The following is a 27,307-nucleotide window of genomic DNA, read 5'->3' as shown; positions in this document are numbered from 1 at the left end:
TTACAGCTTATTAATTCTATCATGAAAAATTTGCACAAGCATGTAGATAAAGTCACCGCATATCTTTACTCCTGTTTTTTTGCCAACACCAACATTGGCCTCTACAGTGACCCTGACTTTCCTCATTCTGTTCTTGCATTCCTTTCACTGTTTTCTTGCAGGTCTTTTTCTTCTCATACAGGCCATGTCTTGTAAATCTATGCTTGGGCTCATTTTTCTTTATAAAATCTGCAGATTTATAAATTATGCCAAAACCAATCATCTTGCCATCAAAAAATGTGGTTTCTAAATCCAAATACAAAGATGACATCTAGTGTTGTCTTATACATCTTGGCTAGTTTTTCTATGGTTTCTGTCTTGGGGACTGTTACCTTCTCAGCATGAAGGTCATAGTTGACTAATTGTTTCCTCTGAAATAGTTATTGGTCATGAACTTTCTGCTTTGGATATTGTGTCATTCAAGATGGCAACCATCCTTAGGCAGCCAAGGAGGAAAAGAGGACTGCTGTCTGCTTGCCAATCACATCAATTCTCACAGAAGATCCTCAGGAGGCTCTGAGGATAACTGGGCCAATGTTTGACTGAAAGTCTTAAGTTGAGTAGTGGCTCAAAAAACATTATTTACCATAGCTTATATTATTAGCAAGGCAATAAATTATTTTCTCACTCCTTCATGAAAAAGTTTTAAATGTGCCATATAGTTAAAACAACAAAGGGGAAGTGAAAGTATGATCATATGTTAAATTTGAGATATGAACATATGGTTCTGACCTATCAGCATATGGGTTTTACAGTCTATCAACACATACAGGTTTCTTTAAGATTCTTTCTAACTGAAGCATTTGAGGATATTGGGATTTTCTTTTACACACTTTCATCATTTTGGGTTAAGATTCATAAAGCAGGTTCAGCTAAGAAATCATTTTACTTATTAGCCTGGGATGGCTTCACAGATTATCACTGCTGGCAATGGCAACCAGAAGTTTTGGCAAGAGAGTCTTTGTTGCTCTCATGTACATTTTATGATGGCAGGAAGAGACTTCAAGACCAGCTCCAGGAAGCCTGGATCACCGTATGTGGCCAGACATAGGCCATCAAGCTATTTGAAGTGCTCTTTTCACTACATGAGGAAGCTATTCTAGGTAATCTGGCACCTTTCATTTATTCATTCATTTAGTGAGACAGGCAGTGAAATTATTTGAGTCTGTACCATAAACCACATGCCCTACCAGAGGCTGGGGAAATGAATAAGAGTCTCCAAAGAATGGAAATTGGAAAGCAAATAGCCTAAGTACTCAGCGTTAAATGGACTTTAATTGTATTTGTTCTGCTTGGTATTGACTGGCAATCAAATGGATCATTAAAGATGTTACTATTATTTGCTTAGAGCCTGAAGTGTTTCAATTGCCTTCATACAAAATTCCAAAGTGTCTTAGTGACTACATTAACTGAGTGCTCCTTGTGGCCTTTATTCAGCTGCTAGGTTCTTCTTAATGATGCCTTCATTACCACCTTCTCTCACAAAGCAAACAGTGGAGTAGAGTTCAGTAATCATTTTAATTAGAGGCACTGCATGTTGGAAAGTAGTTCAAAAGAAATCTTTTTCATAAAAATTGCAAAGACATTGAGAGTTTTTGGAATTGCAAGGTTAAGACTTCTACAGATTTAGGAACTAATTTTCACTTCATGAATTCATTTGTGGCTATAACAAAGAAAGAAAATCTGTTTCCACAATAAGGGTATGCTTGCCAAGAAGCTTGACAATTTTCCATGAATTTGGATAGGAAAGATGAACTCACAGATAATTTAGGCTCTGCTAAATCCCTTACACTTTACCTTATGATATGGATAGTTCAGTAAAAATAGAAGTTAAGCCAAAGGCTATCAGAACCCTACCATGTGTATAATTGGTGGCTGACGGTGGCTTTTGCAGGCATGGACTGTTAAAAATGAGTGGGAAGATAAAGAAAAGAGAGTAAGTAGTGAGAGAAGGAAGAGAGAGAAAGGATGAAAAAAGAAGAAAAGAAGTGTAGAGAAGAAGAGATAAAGGATGAAGAGAAGCAAACAGAAAAAGAGAAGAGAAACATGGAGAAAGAGGTGAGGGTGAAGGAAGGAGAGAAGCAAATGGAAGAGATACTGTGATTAGTGATTATTTTCCCTTTTGATCACTCTCATCTTTTGAGAAGATATGCTTCTTTGGGGTTATTGCTTCACCTCCAATCCTGTGTCCCAGTGAGGCTGACAGTCATAATTCTATACACTCCAAACATTACAATTATGTGATTTGAGTCAGCCCAAGCAGAACAATTCCCCATAGATTTTTCAAATTATTAAGGCAAAGAAATCATTTCCTTGTGGTGACACTGTAACGTAAGACCTAAAATTATAGATGCTGCCTTGAAATCTGACATGAAGAGTGCCTCCAATTGCTTAAATTCAAGTTCCCTTTCCTATTCTCCTACAGATAGGATCCCCAAGTCAGTTAACACCCCTATCCAACAGACCAAATGCAGTTTCTGTTTATGTCCATGTGGTGGGTTTCAGTCCCTGCCAGGCTGCTGAATTACTCAAATAATCCTGTCATTCCTACCATAGGAACCAGGGGCCACCTTTCTTTTCTCTTCTTTTCTATCCCTTGTCATTTGCTTCATTCTCTTTTATGGTTGAATATTATCCCATTGCATGGATATGCCATATTTTGTTAATCCATTAATCTTTCGATGGACATTTGGATTATTTCCACTTTTTGGATATTATGATAGTTCTGTTAATTACATTTGTTTATAAGTCTTTGAATATTAGTCTTCAATTCTTCTGAATGTATACCTATGAATAGAATTTCTGGGTCATATGTTAATTCTAAGTCCAACTTTTTGAGGACCCACTGACTGTTTTCTACAAGGACTTTGAATTTTCCCACCAGCAATATATGAGAATTTCAATTTCTCCACTTCTTGCCAATACTCATTATGGTATTAATTTGCATTCCTATAATGACTGATAATGTTGAGTATTTTTTCATGTACTTTCATGTACCAAGAAGTATATATATATCTTCTTAGAGAAATGTCAATATACAACCTTTGGTCAAATCAGGTGCTGGTGGCTCATGCCTGTAATCCTAGTTACTTGGGAGGCAGAGATCAGAGGATTGTGGTTTGAGGCCAGCCCAAGCAAATAGTTGACAAGACTCCATCTCCAAAATAACTGGAATAAAATGGACTGGAGTTGTGACTCAAGTGTTAGACCAACTGCTTTGTAAGTGTGAAGCCCTGAGTTCAACAACCAATCCCACCAAGAACAAAAGAAAAAAACTCTTCCCCATTTTTAAATTAGGGTTCTCTCCATTTAGTTGTTAAGTTTTCTGAGTTCTTTATAGGCTCTGAATACTAGACCCTTATTGGATGTGTGCTTTGTAAATCTTTTCTCCCATTTATAGGTTGTCGTTATAACATGATGATTTCAAAGACTGTTTCTACGCCTTATCTAATTAATGCTAGTTAGAATTTCTCCTATATTATTATTGGCTCTTCATTATTCTATCTTACCCATATAATAGGGGGTTTTGTTAAAGAGTCAGTGAGTAAGGATAGTATCTAGATGAACCTTCTCTCTGGTCACAGTCTTTGGTTTAGAGGTGGGAACCTAAACTTAACTGAACCTTACAATGCTAACCACAGACATTGGTCAATCACACAATCAGACCAATCAGAACCCTCCCTAGAATCTTTTCATTGTCTTTCCATGCATCTGTTAATATATGAGACTAGAAGCTGCCATCAGTCATGTTTCTTCCTACATATAGGATCAATAGCAAAAGAAAAACTAACACACAGAAGAGAACGAGTCTAGTGGTAATTTGAGTTGTTAGTTCTAACTAGATTCACAACTGCTTTTACTATCATTTATTTATGCAAATGTAAATAAGCATATGTGTTGCTGGTATATTTTAGATCTTTCTACTTTATATAAAAAATCTGACCAAGTCAGGTGATGTAATTTTATCTTATGGGCATATCTCATAACACTGTGATTTTGTCACATTTGTCTGTTACTCCTTGGGTGTACAGCCTGCCCACACATATCCTATGTTTTTGCTGTAATATTTGCCGAGAACTTGTATCTGATGGCCAATTTCACTAAAGTGAAAATGTGAAAATTGAAATTATTTCTGATGGAATTATTATATTGCCCTTTCTCTTTTTTTAAAAAAATTTACATTAAAATTATTGGCCAACTGCCAAGAATTTGAGTACAGCTGCATCTTGTGAATTAATTAAATACCATAGCCCTGTTTGCAGTTTCTATCAGTAAAAGGAATGAATGCTATTAAAAAGAGCATTTATTGAAAGGAATGTGTTGTGCAATTTAATGTATGTTAGATGTAGGTGGTCTAAAAACTCTTACTGCATTCCTACTCTACTTACAAACTCTTAAAGTACTGTCACTAACGTGTGACTGCCATTCATCCAAAGGAAGTCAAGTAAGCCCTTTATATGGTATTATGTTAAGTAATCCTTTCTGTATTCTCTAAATCGGATTGTATAATTAGCTAATCCATCTACCTATTGTGATATTAGGTGGTGAAAAATGTCATGCATCCTGTGTTTGGTGTAATTACATACATTCCTTTTCAATTTCCTTTTGTTGACTTTAGTTATATTTTGTATCATAGCTTTAGTAACTAAGATGTCTTTTGGATAAAGAAAATCCCTATTTCCGATCTTTGCCATTTGCAAATTAATGACTCAAAGTGTTACAAATGCACTTCCCTAATTGTTTGTCTTGGTGTGGCCCATGATGAACATTATTTCTACTGTTAAAATTATACTGTTCTATGACATAAGCTCCTGGCATTTTTCTATTTTCTGTAGAAGTTCGGAATTGTTTGTCTGAAGTCTCTTGAGAAGAAAATTGAACAAGATCATTTTTGAATTGGTAAACTTAACAGTTCCTTTGCTAAGAAATTCTAGCTTCCATAGTTCAAATTTTTCTTACCCTTCATCTGTGTTTTATCATATTTCGTTTTTCACATACTGTGCTTATTTGAATAACCTTTCCTTGTATTTTTTTTAAGGCAGGTTCTCACTATGTAGTTCAGGCTGACCTCAAACTCTCAATTCTCCTCCCTCAGCTTCCTGAGTGCTGGGATGACAGCCATGTGCCACCACATCCAGCTAAACTATTTTTTATTAAATTTATTTTGCTACTTAAGTTTAGATCACACCTAAATTATATAGCTATGGTAACATCGCAAGCTCATTGTTTGTGTTAATTATAAATATTTAAGAAGCTTCGTTAGCTGGCAAAATGACTCTGAGGTTCTTTTTTGGAGTTCCACATAAGAGGCAAAGAGATTTCCAAAGGGAAATCTTAACCTCTGGCTCTGGTTTTCTCCCAGTAAGTGGTAGCTTCTAAGTTCTGGATCCCTCATTTATCTATAAAATATTCTCATCATTGTTTCAAAAAACAGAATGTAAGTCCCTCTAATTCATCACTTACCGAGCTACCAGCAGTCTTATCAGCTGTGATACGTGCTAATTTTAGAGTAAAGATATCAGACATTAATTAGGATGTTTTTCATTGTATTATCAGGACACAAAAACCGTATTTGAGAGTTGTGAGTTGCATACAATGAGGGTCAACCCTAAATCTCTGCTAGTTTATTTAAATCCTATATACCTCTAAGTAGGCTTTTTTTTGGAGGGGGGATCAGATCACAAAATAGTTGTAGTAGTTCTAGATTTCATATATTGACCTGAATTTTGAGAGGAAAGAGGGTCTGCATTCCATTGTCCTCTTATGAGAGGAAATCTTTTCTGGATCATTTCCCTCAATGTTTCAATTCACACATCCTTGACCAGAAGTTACTCATGTGGCCACTCCAGAATTGATCTTTGGTGAGGGGAATGGTATGTACGCTTATGATTGGCAGCAATCAAGATTCTCTTGCTGGATGGCTGAAGCAGATTGGGAAGACAGTTAAACAAACATGCAAGGTTTCAAGTTGAGAGGAGAAATGATTGGAATGAATGTCAGCAAGTGGTGATTTTTTTTTTCCCCGCAAGTATTGCTTATTCCACTCTGAAAAAATGACACTCTTTTGTTTCATTTTACTGTATTCTATTCCGTAATGGTGGAAAATAGTGATTTTGTCATTCTTCCTATCTGCAGTAGATCCCTGACATCCAATTTTCATCAATTCTCAGCACTGAAAAGGAGAGAATCATTCCTCCTGGTGTCATTTCTGCTTGCAAGAATCAAGAGCAAACCCACCTAATCATTGGGTGATTTTCTGAAATGATTTCAGGATTACCGTCTGATTCAGTGTGGGCTGTAATAGTACAATGCCACAAACTGGGAATCTCATAAACAACAGCAGTTTATTCCACACAGGACAGAAGAGTGGAGGTTCAAGATCAGCATGGCAGCACGAGTAAGTTCTGGTGAGGGCATCTTCAGGTTGCAGATGGCCACCTTAAGAACATTACTCCTGTTTATGAAGGCTCCACCTTCCTGACCTAATTATCTCCCAAGGTTCCATTTTTTAATACCATCTCATTGAGACTTAGAATTTCAACATATGAATTTTGGAGACATAGACATTCTGACTGTAACAACTACCTAGAGTATGAGAAAAGATGTGGTCACAAAAGGTAGCTATCCTGTATTCTATACTTAGCATGAACTTGGCTTAATAGTCACCACAGTCCCACTGAGTGGTGGTCCACACTACTCTCAAGGATATATAGAATCAAATGACAAAGGTATAATGTATTTCTGCATAGTGATAAGGGTACATTTGAGATTCTTTTTTTGAAGGTGGAAACATTGTCACTGCAAATTGTGGGCGGTTTCTCCTTTTACAGAGGAAACTTGAACTGGCATTTTGATGGAGTGTTACTGTGGCATTTTGTATGTTCTTCTGTGAGTAGGTGTGGATGGTTGCTTTTCTCTGTACTTTGATTTGCATTGGGAGAAAGAAGGGGAAAAGAACCTGAAACAAACTTTGGTACACGGTGAATAGAATTCAACAACTGGAGTTTGCTGAACAGGTGGAGTTATATAAGACAAAAGAACAAAGATTTAGGACTTTTGGTGTTAGAATTCAGGGAGATTATCTTACTTGCATTCTAATTCTCACCATGTTGAATCTTCCATACTGCCCACTGTGCTGCTCTCCTTTCACACAGATATTCTCCTCACTTGGCTTAAACTCTGACCCCTCACCTAATTGTCCTCTATCTCCTTTCCATAGGGATGATCTCTCATTGTGCTGAGCTCCTGGATCCCCAGCATGGTCCCTTTCTAGGCACGCATACGTTCTCATTCAGCTCAGGCTTTTACACTACTTCTTGTGGGCAACACTGACTGCTTACCCAAACACATTCTGTTCCATCAGGAGTTAAAACCTTGCTCAGAGGCAATTTTTATAGCCCTCTATTTAGAGAAGTAGATATGCCAAATATCTATACACAAAGGAAAAGCTAGATTTTTCCACTCATGGAAAATATATGAATTGTCATGTCAGAATAAAAACTGTGATAGTGCATGCATACTATCACTATAAAATGTAATACAGCTAATAAATGTGCTTTTCACAAATTAAAAAAATGCATATAAGTGTTATCTCCCATCAGCAGTATTTCAAGTTACAGAAACAGAATAGCAACTTGAAATGACATTTCAAGTTTTTAGAACTATGTGGTGATAACAACTAGAAATATAAAAAATAAGAATCTGGCCCTTTTTCAACAAAAATGAACTTAAAATAAGATAGTTGCTTTTTAAGAGTTAATGTCATGATACTTCTGATCAATACCTATTATAATTGGATTTTTCTTGCCAGCAGAAGGCAGCTTGGAGTGGCAATACACCTTTCATGTTGCTCTATTATCTGCAAGATGTCAGGTTTATATTATGTGTTATAATGAAATATTGAAGGTTGGGTAATCTTATGAAGAAAAGAGACTTATTTTGGCACATGATTCTAGAGATACCAAACTGGGGATTTGCATTTAGTGAGGGCCGTTTTGTTTTTGTCTAGTGAGACAGGGTCTCATTATGTAGCCCAAGCTGGCCTTGAACTCATGATCCTCCTGCCTCAGACTCCTGAGTGCTGGGATTATAGTCACATGCCACCATGCCCAGTTGTCATGGCCTTCTTGCTGGCAGAATCTCGAGGTGGCACAGAGCATCACATGGCAAGAGACAGGGAGAGCGAGTATGTCTTCTGGTCTCTTCTCATAAAGTTACCAATATTCAATCGTGGAGGCTCCATCCGATGAATTTATGTAATTCTAATCACCTCCCAAAGGCCCTACCTCCCAACCTCATAGATATATTAAGTTTCTGCCCTCGAATATTGATGATGAAGTTTCCGTACATGCACCCTTGGGAGAATCACCAAACCTTATCCAAATCATGGCAAAGCTTTTACAGATGAAAAAAAACGTAGTAATAGGAACTTAGGTAATGGCCAGAGTCACAGAGTCATTAAAGAACTAGGCAAGACCCACCCATCTGGCCTGGCTCCCCTGCTCCTATCATCCATGCAATATACTGTCTCTGGGTAAAAGAAAATACATTATCACTGTATCATCTTTAAGTTGAAAGACTAGGAAATAGCAATAGAAAAATATAAAGAGAAAGACATTATTAATCACTCATTCTGTGCAATTGACAGGCATTCTGTATCTACCAGATCACCCCAAGTAAATGCTGGCAGAGTTCAGGAGTTCAGGTCCTCTCTAGAAGGAAAACTAAAAGAGGTCCAGGAGATTTATGGGTATCCGTTTGGGCTTCTGTTAGGGATTTACTGGCCCTCAGCAAGAACTTGGTCTTGTTCTTGGTCTACCCAAGAACAACCTGGATCTGGTTTCTATTTAACTCGCTTCAGGAATTCAAGTCCACCATATGTTAGGAAGAAGTCTGACGCTAAGGTTGCATGTGAGAATAAGACTCAGTTCTTGGTATGGAGAAGTGAGTAGCCAAGATTATTCTGCCAGGTTTCTGATTTTAAACCTGTACAACTCCAATGGAGAGAGCACATTTTCTTTCTGACCATGGAGGAGGACCATCATCTAAAATACAGAGAACACTAGGTAAGGTCAGGAAACTTGAACCCTTTCTATCATGATAGCATCTTTTTTTTATTTCATACTAGTCACCAGATGGTATTAATTGTCATCATTTAAATTACATTGGGTTTCCTTGCTAGATTCAAACTACACAATAACATATCCTATCTCTAAGCAGCCCAAACTCTGAACCCAGGATCGGAAAGAAGATTTAATGAGTAGCCACAAGGTCCAGTAAGCAGTCAGTAGAGTCCTGGGAACTGGTGAAAATACAAGATGTCTATGTTTAGACTCCCCATCACTACACTCTGAGGGTACCCTCAGAGAGAGAGGGGACACTGAACTCCACGCCTTCCCTCAAGGTGGCAGGTGATTATCCTTATACGGTTTCTTAGCAAATTCACTATTCGGTTTCTGTGGTCTTGGTCTGGAGCTTCTTCTTGAGTTAATCTGGCTATTTACCAAACACCAAAGACTCTTTTGGGTAAAATTTGGTGATTTATGGAAGTTAGAAACTTGAAACTAAAATGGAAACAATTTCATGGAGAAAAATGCAATTCCAAATTGACTAGGGTAATTCCAAATGTATAGGCTAATTTAGGGCAAATTCAGATCAATATAAATGATTCAGAAAGGTTCACCCGCCACCCCCCCACCACCCCCCGGAGGCAGGAGCATGAAATATTATCCTGTATATTGAGGTCAAGATCTCAAAGGAAAAATACATCTTTTTTGCTTGTCCTTAGCTTTTTTTGTTGTTATTGTCAATTTTAAGGTTGACTTGGCTATTTGTGGTTAAATGTGAAGGGATTCTTAGCTGTTTTTGATTTGGCTAAGACTCCTGAAAGTGACGATGTCATCATTTCAATATAGTTGGTAAGTCATTTGGTTATGGAAAGTTCTTAATTGGTAATTATTTATTTATTATTATTTTGGTGGGATTCTATACTGCTTGAGCCGCACCTTCAGACCATTATTCATATTCAGCAGGGGGGAAATACTGGGGATTGAACTCAGGGTAGCTGCTTGCTAGGCAGGCACTCTACCACTTGAGTCATGCCCCAGTCCTTTTTGTGTTGGTTACTTTTGAGACAGGGTCTTGCTTTATGCCTGGGCCAGACTGGACTTTGATTCTTGCTCATGTAGCCAGGATAACAGGCGCATGTTACCATGTCCAGACATTGGTTGAGAAAAGACTTTGCTAACTTTTTGTATGGGCTAGTCTTGAACCATGATTCTCTGATCTCTGCCTGCTGAGTATGTATGAGTCACTTTGCCTGGCCTTACTTGGTGATTTTTAAAATAATGAATAGTGAGTTACCAATAAGCATTCTAATAAGTGCTCTTCTTTCTGTCTCTGCTTACTTCTTGTATGAATGCTATTTACCCTGAAAATATTTAAAATTTCTTATGCTCCAGGCACTGTTTTAAGTTCTAGAAACAAATCAGTAAAAACAATTCTTACTGTCATTATGATTACTTTCTTTAGTGGTTACCAACAAATTATACCACTTGTCATATCTTTATTCATGGACATTTCCATTAAAAATAAGAAAATGAAAAGTTGACTTTTTATAAATGATGTATGGCACTGTTAAAGTTGCTAATCCTGTTTCCAGTCCTCCTCAGCCCCTGGCACATGGTTAGATGAAACTTCTTTGGCCTCTTCTGGCTGAGTGGAGCCAGTTGACCAATTGTCCCTAATCAGTTGTAAACAGAGGTGACTTCAGTCATTTGTATGCTGGTGCATTTAAGTGCCAGCTAAAGACTCTTCACGACATTTCTTTTGCTGTGACATGAAGGTGGGTAACATTTGAGGTAGTCGCTGTTTTATCAGTCTGGCTTCCTGAATGATTACTATACAAGAAAGACCTTTCCATTTTATCTACTCCCTACTGGACATGGAATATGACTGAGATATTTTGTGCTTTTTTTTCTCTGAGATTTTGGCGTGAACATTATTTGTTACTGCAGTATAACTCAGCCTGTGATGACTGATATAATATGTTTGATGGAAAGCAAAATCATTTCATATTAGGACCTGTGAGCAGCCAGGTGCCATGTTATACTCGCACAGCACAAATGGGCAGATAATAACCAGACTTTCATCCTATTCTTTCCACTAGAATGAATTGGATCCATTTAGTACTTATATCTTATTCCATTTCCTATTGTATTTCTGATCATTGGTCCCAGTTTTGCAGCTACAGATCTGGTTCCTTTCCTATTCAGTGCATGGCAGCTTCTCTTTCTGTACAATATCACTCTCTGGAATTTGGATTTGACATTGACCTTGATTATGAACACCACATATTTCGGGTTTCAGTCTTCTTGTATGCCATATTAAACCAATTGCAACGTGAACATGTCCCTTGCATCCAAAATAGGTTCTTTGGTTCAGATGACATGTTAATTTGACTAGACTAGGGTAATGCAATATTGTTCTAATGCATGCTGATAGACTGGCTCTATCATTTTTAGCATCTCTTCTACCTGATTATTAAATGACATTTCAGATATCATATGTCACATCTCCTCTCTTTCCCAATTTAAATGAGTAAGAATTGGTCAGATTAAAGTACTACTTATGTCACAGAACCCTTGGATATGTTTCTAGGATATTATTTTGGTTTTTAAATTTTGTTTTATTTAATTTTCATCAGTACATATTGACTGTACAATGTGGGAATTTCATTGTAATATTTTTATACATGCATATAAAGTACTTTTGCCATATTATCCCCTCTATTACTCTTTCAGACTATATTTTGCAAACTCAGCTATTCAGTAAAATTACATTGGGGGCATTTTTTAAAATACCAAAGACCAGATACCATCCCAGACCAATTGCTGGGAAACCACTGAGCCCAGATCCTTGGCATCAGTACTTGTTAAAGTCCCTCAGGACTCTTATGAGCAGGTGAAATTGAGAATCACTATTTCATACATTAATTCAGAGTCAGATAAAGGCAGGTAAACAACGTAATTATCAGCAGGAAGGCAGAGAAGTGGATGAGGCCTAGGAGACAAATTTTTGCAGGGTCTCAATGAAAGGACTAACCTGGAGTCAGTCTTATTATTGACATGCATCATAGTTGGGCTTCGACCCTCTTGCAGACCCCCAAGACTCTGTGATTTATACCAGGTTCTCCTTTTCTCTTCTGCTCTCATCAGAGTATTAAAGCTACTTTTAGATAATGAAAAGTTGAGCATCAAAGCCAGGTAAATGGATCATATTGTAAACTAGTAATGGAATGGGGTTGGAAACTGGAGCAGACAACAGAAAATGATGGAATTGCACACACACTGAGCTAATAGGCTAGAAGACCCAGCTCCTTTGTTGGGGGCAGTGTTTGATAAGTTTGAGCAGGGAAGAGGCAGTAGATGGCACAAGACACATTTTGGAGTAGAAACAAATACCTAAGCAAGTAATAAAAAGGTTTTTTTGCAAAATTGCTTGTACATTTTTGGAATAATAGAGATTGATATATGACAATTTATTTAGGCAAAGTATAAGGTTCATTTTCTAAGAATAAAAATTTCCTGGGCACCAGTGGCTCATGTCTGTAATCATAGTTACTCAGGAGGCAGAGATCAGGAGGATCTAGTTTCAAAGCCAGCCCCAGGCAAAGAGTTCTTGAGACCCTGTCTCGAAAATACCCAACACAAAAAGGGCTGGCATCATGGCTCAAGAGGTAGTGTGCCTGCCTAGCAAGCATGAGGCCCTGAGTTCAAACCCCAGTTCCACCAAAAAAGAAAAAAAAACCCAAGCTGGGCATGGTGCCACACATCTGTAATCCCAACTATTCACAAGGTGGAGGCAAGAAGATTGAGAGTTCAAGGCCAATCCAGGCACAAAGATAGAAAGACTCTATGTCAAAAATAAAAATAAAAACTAAGGGGCCAGGAGTGAAGCTTAAGTGGTAGAGTACTTGCCTGGCAAGAGTAAGACCCAGGGTTTATAACCAGTATTGGAAAAAGAAAAAAAAATCCAAGTAATTGTCTCATTTTTTTAAAAGGCACATCTTAAGGAGAAGGTAAGCTGAGTTGACCTTAATATTGTGCCTTAATATTCTTCCAGGTGTGTTAGGTATAAAGGGTAAATATGTTATACATTAAAGGTATATATAGGGACTCACTTCCTTGTTTTCTTTCTTTTCTTTTCTCTCCTTAATATTCTTTAAAACCCCCACTTTTTTTCTCTTATTTTTCCTCCCCAGTCCTCTGTACTTCCTAGGTCCCTTGACTGCTATGGCCTCTCCTACTACCAGATCAGTACATTAGGCTGTTCTCACTCTCGCCCCATTTCATCAGGATCACCTCTTCTTGCCTCTTATGTCTCTGTTCTCCAATCTTAAATCTTGGTCTCTCTTAGGAGACTTTTCCTAAAATGTGTGTCTGCTTCCTCCACAAGACCTACTTTGAAGCCTGAAGTGTTGCCATATTTCTCCAGAACTCTTTGCAGTGACTCACCCAGGGAAGCTTTGCTTACTATTTGCAAGAAATGAGTCATCTGACTCTCTTTATGGTTGGAGGAAGCTCCTACTTGTCTAGGCTGACAGAGTGGCTGAATGCTACCAGAATCTGAAGTCTGAAAACTCCAGTTGAGAGTTTCATTATTTCTTCTCATTGGTGTTCTTGCTTTGGAACCAGAAGAGCAGCTATTTGCTCTGTCTACTCCAGCTGAAAACAAACTGCACCAAGAATCTGTTTAGGCATGACTCCCTTGATGCTTCATTGTCTTTTGGTTTTTCAGGGGGAAATGGCATGATTTTGGGTAGTGGAGTTTGGTGCCTTCTTGTAACCTAACTTTTATTCCTTCAGATATATCCCTAGGAGTGGTATTACTAGATCATATGGCAGTTCTATTTTTAGTTTTTTGAGGAGCCTCCATAATGTTTTCCATAGTGGTTGTACTAATTTACATTCCACCAGCAGTGTATGAGGGTTCCTTTCCCCCCTCAACATCCTCACCAACATTTGTTGTTGTTTGTGTTTTTAATGGTAGTTATTCTAACAGGAGTGAAGTGGAATCTTAATGTGGTTTTGATTTGCATTCCTTTATGGCCACGGATGTTGAGCATTTTTTTGTGTGTGTGTTTTTTGGCTATTTGGACTTCTTCCTTTGAAAAAGCTCTCTGTTCTGTTCATTTGCCCATTTCTTCATTGGGTCATTGATTTTTTAGGAGTTTAGTTTTTTTGAGCTCCCTGTATATTCTGGTTATCAGTCCCTTGACTTTTCTGATAGCTAACAAAGATTTTTCTCCCATTCTGTGGGCAGCCTCTTCAATTTAGAGACCATTCTTAAATCTCCCTTAATCTATTTCCACTTATCATATTCCTCCACTTTTACAGTCTTTACTTGTTGAATAAAGCAGCTCATTGGTCCTTAAAAATGTCCTATTTTCTGCATTTGCTTGCTTACTTCCTTCTGGTACTATTTAGTTGTGCTTCTATCATGTGAACTTGATACTAATTTCCTGTAAACTTGGAACTTGAAGCACTGAAAGACTTGATTTATATTCAAGTACAATTTTTTAAAGGGAAGAATACTTTAAAAGTGGCCTTATGCACGTCTTGATTTATCATTCAGGAGGCCACTATCTCTTCTATCCCACTTTTGGTGATACTAAAATTGATCAGGGCTCATTATAATTTCTCCTATCATTCTTTCGCCTGAACATTTTAGTAACCTTTGATGTCTTTCTAGTTCCTTTATTTCCTTAGGTGTTGCAAAGTGACTTTTCTTCTATTCTCTGCGCATTTATTAAATGTAATTCTTCTGTTACTAAGTATCACTTCCCCATACTTTAGCTGCTCACATGAACATTTTATATAGAGAAAATAGGACAAGTGCTTTGTTCATTGTTGATTTATTTTCAGAATGATGAGTTGGATAAATTTCCAAGGATGAGTAATGAGTTTTTGTTAAAATTTTCATATGAATTTTTGGATTCTGACATGTTTGATGTGCTTTAATCAATTGTAGTCATTATTATTTTAAAATTTATTATCATATTTCAAAAAATAGACTGTGAAACTAGATTGTGTGTTAGGCCATGGGGAATTTGAGTGACAGTTTAATGTTTATCAAAATGGGCCTGCTATGATAAAAAGGATTCTGGCAAAGTTATGATAAAAGGCAATGTACACCTGGGTACTCATTATAAAATTATTTATTTCACAATAAAATATTGAGAAAACTAGGGGAAAGGGACTTGTTTTAAAAGTTCAGATTAACTGAGTAAACACATTGAAAGTTTTAGTTCTATAAAGAAAAAGGGAGCTAAGGAATTTCTATATTCTGCATATAAAAGGCAATGTATATTATATCTTTACATTAGTGCTGTAAAAAATTTAGCAGTGGCACATTCAGAGATCTACAATTTCTTTTGACCTCTGATATATGACATTTTTTCTCAAATTAAATCAAGACTATTTAACTATGTATGGATAAAACAATCTTGATTTGTTTGAGAAACACACTTGGAAAAGTTATGATGAACTTTAATGGGAAACACACTTGTAGAGAGGCTTGGGCATAAGATTGAAATTGATCATCACATTGTTTGTTTAGAAAAGAAAACACAACATTCAAAGAGTATGTTGGAAACATTGGATTTCTTCACATGAGAACACACACATTGAAAATGATGAGGCTTGGCTAAAGCATAAATTACAAACTACTCTTTTCTTTCCATGAGTGTTGAACTTCAAAAGTATACATATATTATTGCGTATACTGAAAGTTAATTAGAACATTTTCGAATGGGGAAAACTTTTTAGAAAAAAGATAACAATAATAGAAACTTAAAAAAATAATAACTTAAGAAAATAATTCCCCAAATGGAAAAATGAGATGACAGATACTTTACAGCCAGTCAGATATATAGATTTTAGGTGGCAGCCTATCATTGCTCTGCTTGGGTGGTCTCCCGTTTTCCAGAAGAGCCATGGCTGAGCTTCATGATAGAGCCATGACTTACTCTGCACCTAAGGGGCCTTTGCATGTTGGTGGGGTGGAGTAACTTTTTAAATAGTCATAGAATGGGGTCAAAAAACATACAGGAAATTCTGTGAAGTTATATAACCAATCCACTTACCCCCAAGAAAAACCACACCTAAATTCTTCCAGACAGATTAGAATCTTTCCTATTTCTAAAGACCTCCTGAGGAGTTTCCATTTCCTTGCTTTAGTATTTAACAAACTTCACTCTCAAGAATGCAGTTCGCTTGCCTGGGTTAAATACTTCATGATACAGCTTTGTTCCTTCTTATCCTTTATAAGGAAGGCAGACAGCTGAGTGAGCACTCTCCCTATGTCCCCCACAGACTGACCTTCTTTTTTTCTACATTCATAATTTCAGTTTCTTTAAGGCAGGGATTATCTTTAGGAGTTATATAGCTAATACATACTGTATAGGATTTAAGACTGTAGGAAAATATGTAAACTTGATATATGTTAAGAAAAAAGTCTGTAGGTGATGTGCAGAACCAATGCTCTTCTAAAGGTATTAATTATATATTCATTTAATGCACTGGTTAGGCCAAGTTAAATATGGCTTTAGACAGAGTTCTTGCTTTACCCTTTTCCTTAAAGGGCAGGACATGGCAGTAAGGTTGCACTTGCTGTGTATTTAAGTGAGAAACACAGGCTTAATTTAATTCGAGTGAAAGATGGTTCTTTTCCCCATTCTCTAGTCCTACAAGCACTCATTGTAATATGTTTCTTCTAGCTATGTCTATCACTTCAAGTGAATAGAATGATTAATCCTGGTGACCCATTCTTTTTGGTTCTCTTCGCAGTGGTGGAGGGGATGTTAGATTCTACCTCAACAATGTGGAGCCAGAAATAATGTAGAAAGCAGGTGATTTTACATGGATATGTGTTAGATAAGTTTTTAACTATAGCTCAACAATAACTAATATTACCTCGAGCAGTTATTATACAGCAGCACTAAGAGTTCTACCTGAGGTATCTTCATATGATCCTTACAGTAGTCCTCAGAAGTAGCAAATATTACTATGGTTTTCCAGTTCATTGCAAGAAAACTCTAAGAAGTGGTTGAAATAAACTAATGTCTAAGCAGCTGTAATTTGAAAAAAAATTACAAAATTTCACTCCAAAATATCTCTACAAATCAAATACCACACTTACTTAAATTTCATAAATAGGAGCCTTAAGTATTTTCAAAATTAGTCTGTAAATGGACTCCTCTTTCCATTAATGGTCATATGTTTATCAGGAGAAATTTCGTACCCCTCCTGGGAAAAGCTACTGTGCAGAACCAGCCATGCAAGTGAGCCTGGCAGACCCAGGACTGCAGGGCTGTGTTCTGACATCCATCCCTTTCCACATGGAGGCCAAATATCCCATGTACTGCACTTGGCCAGAGGCTAATGGTGGCAGGTCCATGGCCAGCTCTGTTCCTATGGGATGTATAACTCCTCAGAAGGTTGACTCTCCAATGGCACTGGTGCACTCTGAAATGATTAATTCTGAAGATCAAGTGTACCTTATTGTGATTGTAGTTAGTAAACACTGTATTGTTTACTTGAAATTTGATAAGAGCACAGATTTGATATGCGCACACACCCCTACACACTGTAACTATGGGTGGCAATAGATGTGTTAATTAATTGGACTGTGGTAATCATACCATATGTAATGTGTACATGTATCAAATCATTTTATTGTACACCTTGAAAATCATAATATATATTTGTTAATTAAATATTTTTGAATAAAACAACAAACTGTGATCTAAGATGCTTCTACTCATCCTTATTGCTTGCCTCTGGTCAGACCTGCATCATGGTCAGATCAGCTCATTCCTGTTCCCCCCCATCCTCCTCAGGTGCTATTACCCCAATAAATCTCACACACAGCTAGTCGTGCCTTGGCATCTATCTCCCAGAGGGCCGGGTCTAACGACATATACTGGTAGAACCCAAAGCATTTACGATCACAGTGTGACAAGAAAATGTCATGAGCAATTCTAAGAGGACTTGAGCAGATTCAAAAGGTAAGTAACCTGTTGTATTATTTTGCTTAACTAGAGCTAGTGCTGTGCAGAATCAAGTAAAAAGATTATTTATGGGGAGGTTAAGTGGAGAGCTTTCTATTAGTAATAATAGGAATATTGACCAGGAAAGTGATGCATTACAATGTGTGTGTGTGGCAGTCTGCCTGGTAAAGTCAGGCAGATTTATTCTTCATTTAAAACACACATAAAGCCAGGAATGAGGCCTTGGAAAACCAGAAATATTTGGGTTTTCCCAGCACTTTTCTCTGACCATGCAGGTGGTGCTGAGATTGCTGGGAAGCTGGAGAAACAGGAAAATAAAGGCTGGGTTTGTGCTGGTATCTCTGGAAAGCAGCGTAGTCCTCTGGAGGAGGAAGAGGATGGAGCTGAGTGCTGACAGAACTTACTCAGGAGCCCAAAAGAGCTGGTTGCAGCATACACCTTGTCCCTGGCAAGTGTGCCCTATCCTCACCTTATGGAAGTTCTCAATCTTGGCTTTTCACATGAAAAAAACTAAGAAAGAAAAAGCAAATACCCCAGGCAACTCCTCAGAAGAATGGAAAGGAAGATCCAACTGTCTCTTTCTCTAAGCCCTCCAAATAAATCTGTTCTTGAAGGACGAGTTGGTTAGCAGTCATTTTGAAGAGACAGCTAGCAGTGCAAGTCTTCCCAAGAGGAAGAAATCTTCACCCAAGGAAACAATAGTGCTCCCAAAGAGACAGGGAGTCAGAGTGTCTCCAAGAAAAAGAGGAGATTCTTTTACAAAATGGAGCTGGTCAACAGTGAAACTGAAGAGGCTGCTCCTGACAGTGAGAACAGCTACAAGAAAAATGAAAGCTCCCCAAATCATACCCTGAAGAGTGAATGGACACTCCGTGGGGGAGAGGCAAACCCCACAGTGACATTTCCCAGCCTGTGTTTTATACCACAATAAAAATATATTGGCACCCAACGTAAGTAAATAAAAAATACCCAAAGGTAGCTGCTACATCTGCTTCACCTCCCTTCAGCCACCTCTCATTTTAGCTCTAGCCAGCTCTGGGCAAGGTCAGATTTATGTCTCCATCATCCCACTTCCAATATGTGCCAGGAGTAGAGTTGCCAGATTCAGAGAACAAAGAAAAGATGAAGGATGCCCAGTTCAATTTGAATCTCACATAAATAATGAATAAATTTTAAGGTATGTTTCATGTACCTACAATATAAAAAAAGTCTTTGCTATTTATCTGAAATCCTAATATCACTCTTGTGTTTTATCTGGTACCCCTAGACAGGAGAGTCTCCATTTTCTGTCTCAGGGATTTCTCTGAAGTCACAGGAGTCTCAATTAGTCTCAGTATATAGAACATAGCAAGTCAAGACAGTTATTGTCCCCAGGTCACCCTTTGCCGTTGGAGGACAGTGGTTAGGGGTAAATAGCCAGCACCTGTCCTTTGAATGGAGAGTGTGGTATGCTGTGTCTCAGGTCCTGGCAGCCTTGCCTGCTGGCCTACAGCAGTTATCTCAACAATGCATGCCTGTGCCGGCTGTTCCTTCCCTCCACATTCTCCCCGCTCCACACTCCTGCCCTCTGTGAATGCCCTTCTAGTAAATCTTCTTCCATGTCTTGAGATGAACATTTGGGGCAACCAACATATTTGTGCACAGAGGCAAGGGTCAGCAAATCCTTTTAAGCAGTCTGAAATTTGAAAACTGAGTTTATGGCAATAATAAATAAAAATAATAAAAATAAATAGTAATAAATGAAAAATACATGGTTATTTAATTGGATAATGTAAGTTTAGATACTTAGTAAGTTTAGAAAATAGAGAATTTACTTTTTGAGAAGGGTCATTTTCCTTGTTTGAACATATTTCCTTGTTTGCTTATATTAGTTTATGGCAAAAAGAAAATATAAGAAATCCCAGTAATCTGCCAATATGTATAAACGGAGCAACAAAAGCTAATCCAGTCTATTTTCTAGGATATGTTTTAAAGGCAATAATAGCTTTGTTTAAGGAAGTAATAAAAGCATTGTTTATAATAAGAATATTTGTAGTCATAGGCTTGTGATGTTTGTGCTTATTAGTTCTCAAGTGCTTCTGGTCATCAATATAAATATTGTGATAATATTCAAGAATTACATTCATTTTTGGCAATGTTTTGCATTTAATTGAGCATGGATTTCAAGTATCTTTAGACTGTGCTAGGTTCTGCATAAAACAATCAATCATCTCCTTTTGGCTGTTTGGCAGGGACAGCTAATGACTTGTCCTGTCATGAACTGAATTCATAGATATTCATGAAGCACGGAGAAACACTTCATTGTTCCAGATTGTTTTGTTATTTTAAAATAAATCGTAAAGGCGCCATCCCACTCAGAGCTGGCAAAGAAATACTTGTACTCACCTTTATGGTTTTGTAATGTTTTAACTTGCATGGTTAAGCTTGCATTACATTTTTTTTAATATAGCAAGTTGCATACCTTTTTAAAAGTACCATGTGTCCGTGACCTTATATCAGAAGATTTTAGGAGTATCTAAAAATTGAAATGGCACATGTCCCTGTCAGAATAATGTAGTTTTTTCACAGACTGTAGGACTTGTGGTGCTATGATAAACTTACTATGGGTAGGTCTTCATTTATTTGTGAAGACCTCTGAAGAATTTTTTTAAAATTCTTCCAAGATCTCTGTGTGAACTTCAACAAGAGCAACAACAGCACACACAGGATGGAAGAAAAAAAAAAAAAAGAACTTGCTGAGAAAGCTGTTTTAGACCTGATAAACAGAAAAAAAAGTTGAGTGTTTATATTTGAAGCCATGTATCTTCCTTGCTTTGTCTACCTTTGCAGTCAGGGTAATCGTATGCTAGAAAAATCTTGTAAAAAATCTGGAAAACTAGAAATCTGGGGGCAGGGGTTGGATTCAGAGACAAAAAAATCCCAGAGACGTAAAACCATTGAACGGTCTCGATTGCCACCAACGTGGTTCTCAGAAAAAACAGATTGTTGGATCTTCCCTAAGAATTATGTTTTCAGCAACAATACTTGATTCAAACATTTACTGTCTTGGAGTCTAACAATGGCTATTTGTTTAAATGGCACACTGCCCATTCAGAACTTAGTAAAATTCTTGCCATGGGGATCAACAATGTTCAAAAGGACAAACACTAATAGGACTGTGGTTGCACACAGGGTTGGAATCAGATTACTTGGGTTTGAATCCTGGCCCTGGTGAACCCACATGATTTATTTGATTTTTAACCCTAGAAGGCTGTGTGCTAGCATGCAGAAATGATCTCTAAGTTTAGCTATTAGTTTTACCTATCAGTGTGCTTTGCTACAAGAATTAGAACTCATCCCAGATGGATTAAGCAGAAAGAGAATTTGTTAAAGCAGACTGAGTGACTTGTAGATTCTGGGGGTTGGAGGGACATACATTCAGACTTGGCAATGATGTAAAAAGGATGATGTCTAAATTGTGCTGTAAAGGCTGCTCAAAGCACAGTGGAGATCACACAAGAGCTGCAGAAATTGTGGGGCCCAGTGCAAAACAAAATCATGAGACCACTTGTTCAAACAATAGGAACATTTCTACTCAGGTACTAAAATATAAAACACTACCCTTTTTTCTTCAGTCTCTCACAACCTGTCATGAGCTTTTTGAATATACTATTTCATGTTGTTCTAAGTAAAGAAAAACTAAAATAAAAATTTAAAGTTAAAAATTTTGGTATGAATGTTATCATTTGTCTTTATGCAAGTTTTAGATGCAAAAATAAGAGCATTTAATTGTGCAGAATTCCTGACATAATCACATTTTCATACATACTTGAATTGTGTATAGATTGCAACACTCTTTACCTTTGGCATGCTCATGAGGAAGGAAGAACTGAAAAAAGGAACTGTACAGAGCCCTGTCTTTCACTCTCTTTTTTATGGAACCAATTTTGGTATAAGTGTTTGGTTATCTTAGGGAAGTTATAGGAGGAAGAAAAGGAAGAGGAAGGTTACAGACTTGTTAGTGTTTCTTAGAAGGACATGGTGTTTTTTCTGTGTTGAGAGCAAGTTCTGGTTTAAATAAAAGTGTGACCTTTGGGGACTGCCGTGTCTCCTCTACCCTGTTTGCTCAGTAGTGGACATTAACACAGTTGCTTTGTGCTTGCTTTGAGACTCACAGAACTCCCACACACCATACATAGGTCTGCTGTGATGCTGTGCACAACTCAGTAAATGCTATGTGCAAGTAAGCCATAAGGAAGGGGGCAGGCACCTATATTGTGAAAATTATTGCATTCATCATAACCTGGGTTGGGGTATGCCTTAGAAGATTTTATTTTTCATTCAGAAAGGCATATATTTCACTTTCTGTGAATATTATTTCCCAAGAAAGTAATTGCTAATGTTAGAAAATGCATATATTTCTTCTGTTTAAAGAGGTACATGTACAGGCTGCACAAGATTGAGTAGAAGAAAGGTGTATATAAATTCATCACTGTCCTGTCAGGCATAAAGAGCCTAAGGACAAAAGTCATCTGATGTAGCAGGTCGTATTACCATAATCCCAAGCTAAAATATGGCTATTGGCAAAACTCAAGGAGCTTAAGCAATCTGTTATCCTACAGAGTCAATTTGATAAAGAGCTATACTCTGAGGATCTTTTTTTGAGACCTGCCATCAATATTCACTTTCAATGTACACTAATGAGTGAAACTAATATCAGTAAAATGAACTCCCTCAAATAATTAAGGTGGAATGTGTAAATTCACTATGATAAGGTACTATATATTCTTGACATTCATTTTTTTCATTCTATTTTAACTTTCTTTATTTTTTAAAACAAAATTTGTTTTCTAACTTAAAAGACAGGTTAATTTTGATATGTAACACAATTTCATCATATATATTACTCAAGTAGCTTATGTGAAAAATTTCTTGACTATAAGATTGCTGGTAGATTAATTTGCCTTTCTGTTTTATTTCATTATTGTAAAAGCAAAGGCCTTACCTTTTGAGTTCAAGAACAAAAACTAAATTAAGACAGAAGTACACATTTTTAATGATAGAAGTCACATTGGTAAACTAGCTTCTACTTCTTCCCAAATATTTATCTATCCAGATGATTTGGATGAAATTATATGCTGTAAATAAATAAAACCTGTTAAACTATGAAAATAGTTTTTTCTTTTAGAATTGATGTAAGTAACATTGCTCATTAGATATTTGTTTGAAAAATGATTCTTAACTTTTTGTGATAATTCTAATGAAAGTGGCGGATGCCCCAGATGTGATCCTTAAAAATAAAATATATACCTTATTAAAAAAAAAAAAGAAAGAAAGTGGTGGCTTGGCTCATAATAGCTAATAGATTTAGGCAAGGGAAATTTCACAAAACTTAATTTCCCATTTTAGGTTAATAGCATCATCAATTTACTTTTAAGAAGTTTTATAAAAGGATTAGATCAAGTATTTAAAGAAAAATAAGACACTTCCACTTGAAGGGAGGTTGTTAGGGCTCTTTACTAAACTTAATTGAGAGGCCACAAAGCACAGCTTATGACAGAGTTGGTTCATTCTCCCCTTATCCTTAGCAGTGAAATCTTCAGCTGAAAGATGGTGACCCAGATTAAAGAATACACTTCCCAGATTACAGCTAGATGAGATCATGGAACTAGATTTTCTTTTTTATGTGACTAAATTTTAAGACCAATGAGATATGAGCACAAGTGATGTGTTCCATTCAGATTGTGTTGTTCAAGGGAGAAAAATAAAAAACAATCTTATACAATTCACTGTAATTTTGGCTTTATATTACATTCATTAAAAAATAATGCAAGGCCCAAGATAGGATGTCTCTGGAAACAGAAATATGGTAAGAATCTATTAAATTTTTAGTTGAGTGAATTAGTTAAGACGTAAATAATTGGATTTTCTACATGTAGATATGTATATGCATGAATATTTACATGTGGCTATGTGTACACCCATGTATTAGTTACATTTAAAAATCTACTTTACAAAATAAATTGCCATTCTGAAGTCCAGTTTTGGAATTCAGGACTACCTGACTGGAGTGCAAGTCTCCTGGAAGGGAATATGTATGTTCCTCACCGAGGTTGCTACAGCCCTATTTGAGACAAAACTGCCAACTGTTGAAGTAAAATATAAGATCAAAATATAGAATTGTGAGATGTAGAGAACTTTATCTCTTTCTTGGTTTTTGATTATAAAATAAAACTATCCTTTCCCAGATGGCATGAGATCAACTCAGTACACTGACCTCCTCAGATTCTTAATGTACAAATTAGAAAACATTGCCTGTTATCACTTTTTTGAAAAAATCATGATAACTTGCTTTTATTAGAATCAAACATGGAAAGGTATGTGTGTGTATGTGTGTAGTAGTAGTAGTAGTAGTAGTGGTAGAAATGGTACCTGCTGAACTTGCCTAGAGTGGTATATGCACAACTGTGCAAAGCAACCCATCCATAAATGAGAGTGGTAATTGTGAGCTAACAAACTGATTTCTGGCTCTCTTTAACTTGATTTACAGTGAGACAAAGAGGAGTGACAGTTTGGGAAAACTTCTGATACAGAAGTTCTAGGAGTTCCAAACTATCACAACTACTAGAAAAACCTTTTAGGTTTCCAGAAAGCAATCTCAAGATACTGAAATTCTGACATGCCAGCAAGTTGGTAAGAGTATGCCATGATATGCTGGTGAGAAGAAATATGAATCAATGGAGTTGGTGACAAAATTTGGGGCTTACTGAAATTAAATATAATTATGACCATGCCTGATATGAACACAAAGAAAGACATAGAGACTAACAGGTAGGCTAAAATGTTTATAGAGAGACATAGAAAATGAAAGAACTAGTACGATTAGATTAAACACTCCACTCTGCTTGTACTTTTATCAGTGGTTTAATAGCTTCTTAGCTATTGATAATGAATAAGTTACATGCATTCTTTGGAAAGCATAGTTTTAATGTGATCTTGCATTGCAGATGGCTGCCAGGATTACAGGTAATATTACAGAGCATTCACGTGCCATTGCCTGGTACAGTAGAAGCCCTCAACAGATGGATGCTATTACTATTGAGGTTACTCTGAAAATGTGGAAAACTGGAGTAAAATCTTTTTGAAATTTCATAGTTCTAATTTCATAATGTCAGATAAAAATTAGATGGAGGAGAAGGAAGGTTTGAAAGGAAAATGTAAACAGTGTTTTGAAAAAGTGTACTTTGTGAGAGAATTCACTGAAGTTACTATTCAAATATTTTATTACATAATACTTTGGATCACATAGAATATATAATGAAAGTGTTCTATTCATAGCAGAGAAATCAGTAACAAAAACCGGCACAAGAAAACTGTATAAACACTTTAAAAATCATAAGCCCAATATGAAGAAATGTTTGCTCAGAAATATATAAGAAGATCTAAATAAATTTTAGAGACACTTTGTGGTCCTAAAAGGAAAAGTTGAGTATTAAATGAAAGTCTGATTTTACCAAAGTTGATAGATTTGGCACTATTCTAATCATGTTGGGAATAGTTTAGGTTCTCCAGAGAAAGTGTTGAGATGGAATTTAGGGTTTAAGACATTTGTTAGGGATTTATGTGTGAGAAAATAAAAGCAGGACTTAGCAAGAGGAAGAGTGGAACTGAGATGCAGACCCAGCAAAGCCTTGGGTGAATCAGCAAGGCACTCTGAAGCAAATATTGTCCAATGGATTCATTCAGGTCTGCAGAAATCAGTGATTCTTTTTATCAACACTTCACCCAGTGACCAAACAGCAGTGGCCTCAGGAAGGGCATGACCCAAATCCAAGGAGCTGACAGTTGCCTACCCCACAGGTAGGCAATAAGTCCTTTCTCGAGTGGCACCTGGTGGCACATCTCCATGTTTTGAGAATTCAACAAAGTGATTTTAAAGTTCAACTGGAAGCATAAGGAAACAAAAAGAGCCAACAATTTTTTTTATAAAGGAGAATGCTGAGAAGAGATTTACTTTCTCAGGTATTAAAATATTTAAAAAACCTTAGTAACCCTTGCTAGCATTGTCATAAGAATAGATTAAAAGTACAATGGCACCTATGCAAATTGCCAAAACAACTTCCTATATACATAAATATTTAGTAAATGATTTGTGGAACCAACAGTTTATTTACATTTACTTGCTCTTGAGATACTGGGAAGATGAAGGCAGTGACATCATTCATGAAGACAAGGGTACTGTCTCTTTTTCAGAGCCTAGCCTCATGTGACTGTGGCTATGCTGACAGCTAGTTTATTTAAACATTTCTTAAATAAAAAAAAACAAAACTAGATAACTATGTGTTCATAAAAGTAGCCATAAATGAAAGTAATTAAACTGATAAGGTTAAGTTCTCCTGGAATGTGAATATAAGCCCCAGGCACATAAGACTTGTGACAAAGTAAGAGTTTGGTTGTTTACTCTGCTATGACACTCCTAGTAGCTGTGACTCTACTAGGAAAAAAACAAAAAATTCTGTTGGAAGGAAGCAAGATGGCAGATTGTTGACATTCCCTATACCCCAGAGACAACTAACTACCCTGAAAAAGGAAGATCAGGGAACCCAAAAAGGCACGCATGGGGCTCTATAACTAGCAAGAAACAAAGCTCTTTCTAAATCCACAAATAGACAAGCAACTATCCACAGGAAGAATGGGAAGAATGACTTGTAACTCAATGCTCCTGAAGCTCCTAATGCCTCACCCTGAAGTCTCTGCATGGCTCCAGGCTCCATTACTCAGTGCTCACTGGGTGGTAAGTCCTACTTCCCAGCATACACAGGCACTAGGGTCTCTATGCTCCCCCAGCTACAAGACATGCTACCTTCATCCTCAAGCACCAGGGAAACTGACACCCCTGTATAAACAAGACCCAGGGCTCCCACTGCTCCATGGGTAACAGAAGGTTCAACCAGCAGGCTTAGTTCTCTGTGCAGGCAGCAGCTGCTGTTCCACACTCCTAGAAGCCTGTGCCAGTAAGCAGGCCCCAGAACTCCTGCTGCCTGCAGGCTTGGATCACCAGTGCCTGCAGCAGTTTCTGTGGCTCCTGGTAACCTGCACCTGCAAGCAGGCCCTAGAGCCGCCACTGCCCACAGGCTGGGTCCCCCATGCCTGAAGCTGCGGTGAGGCTCCTGGCTGCCCACGCTCCAACACAAGTAGACCCCAGGGCCTCTGCTGCAT

The 27,307-nt window shown here is 37.2% G+C and overlaps 1 pseudogene; it reads right to left on the bottom strand.

Annotated features, from left to right (window-relative positions):
- Positions 1–27,307, bottom strand: LOC141418045 (small ribosomal subunit protein eS24-like; annotated as a pseudogene).

The sequence above is a fragment of the Castor canadensis genome, chromosome 2 (genome assembly GCF_047511655.1).
Source record: "Castor canadensis chromosome 2, mCasCan1.hap1v2, whole genome shotgun sequence".
NCBI lineage: Eukaryota > Metazoa > Chordata > Mammalia > Rodentia > Castoridae > Castor > Castor canadensis.
Note: the sequence above shows the minus strand (reverse complement) of the source record. Positions and strands in the feature narration are given on the sequence as shown.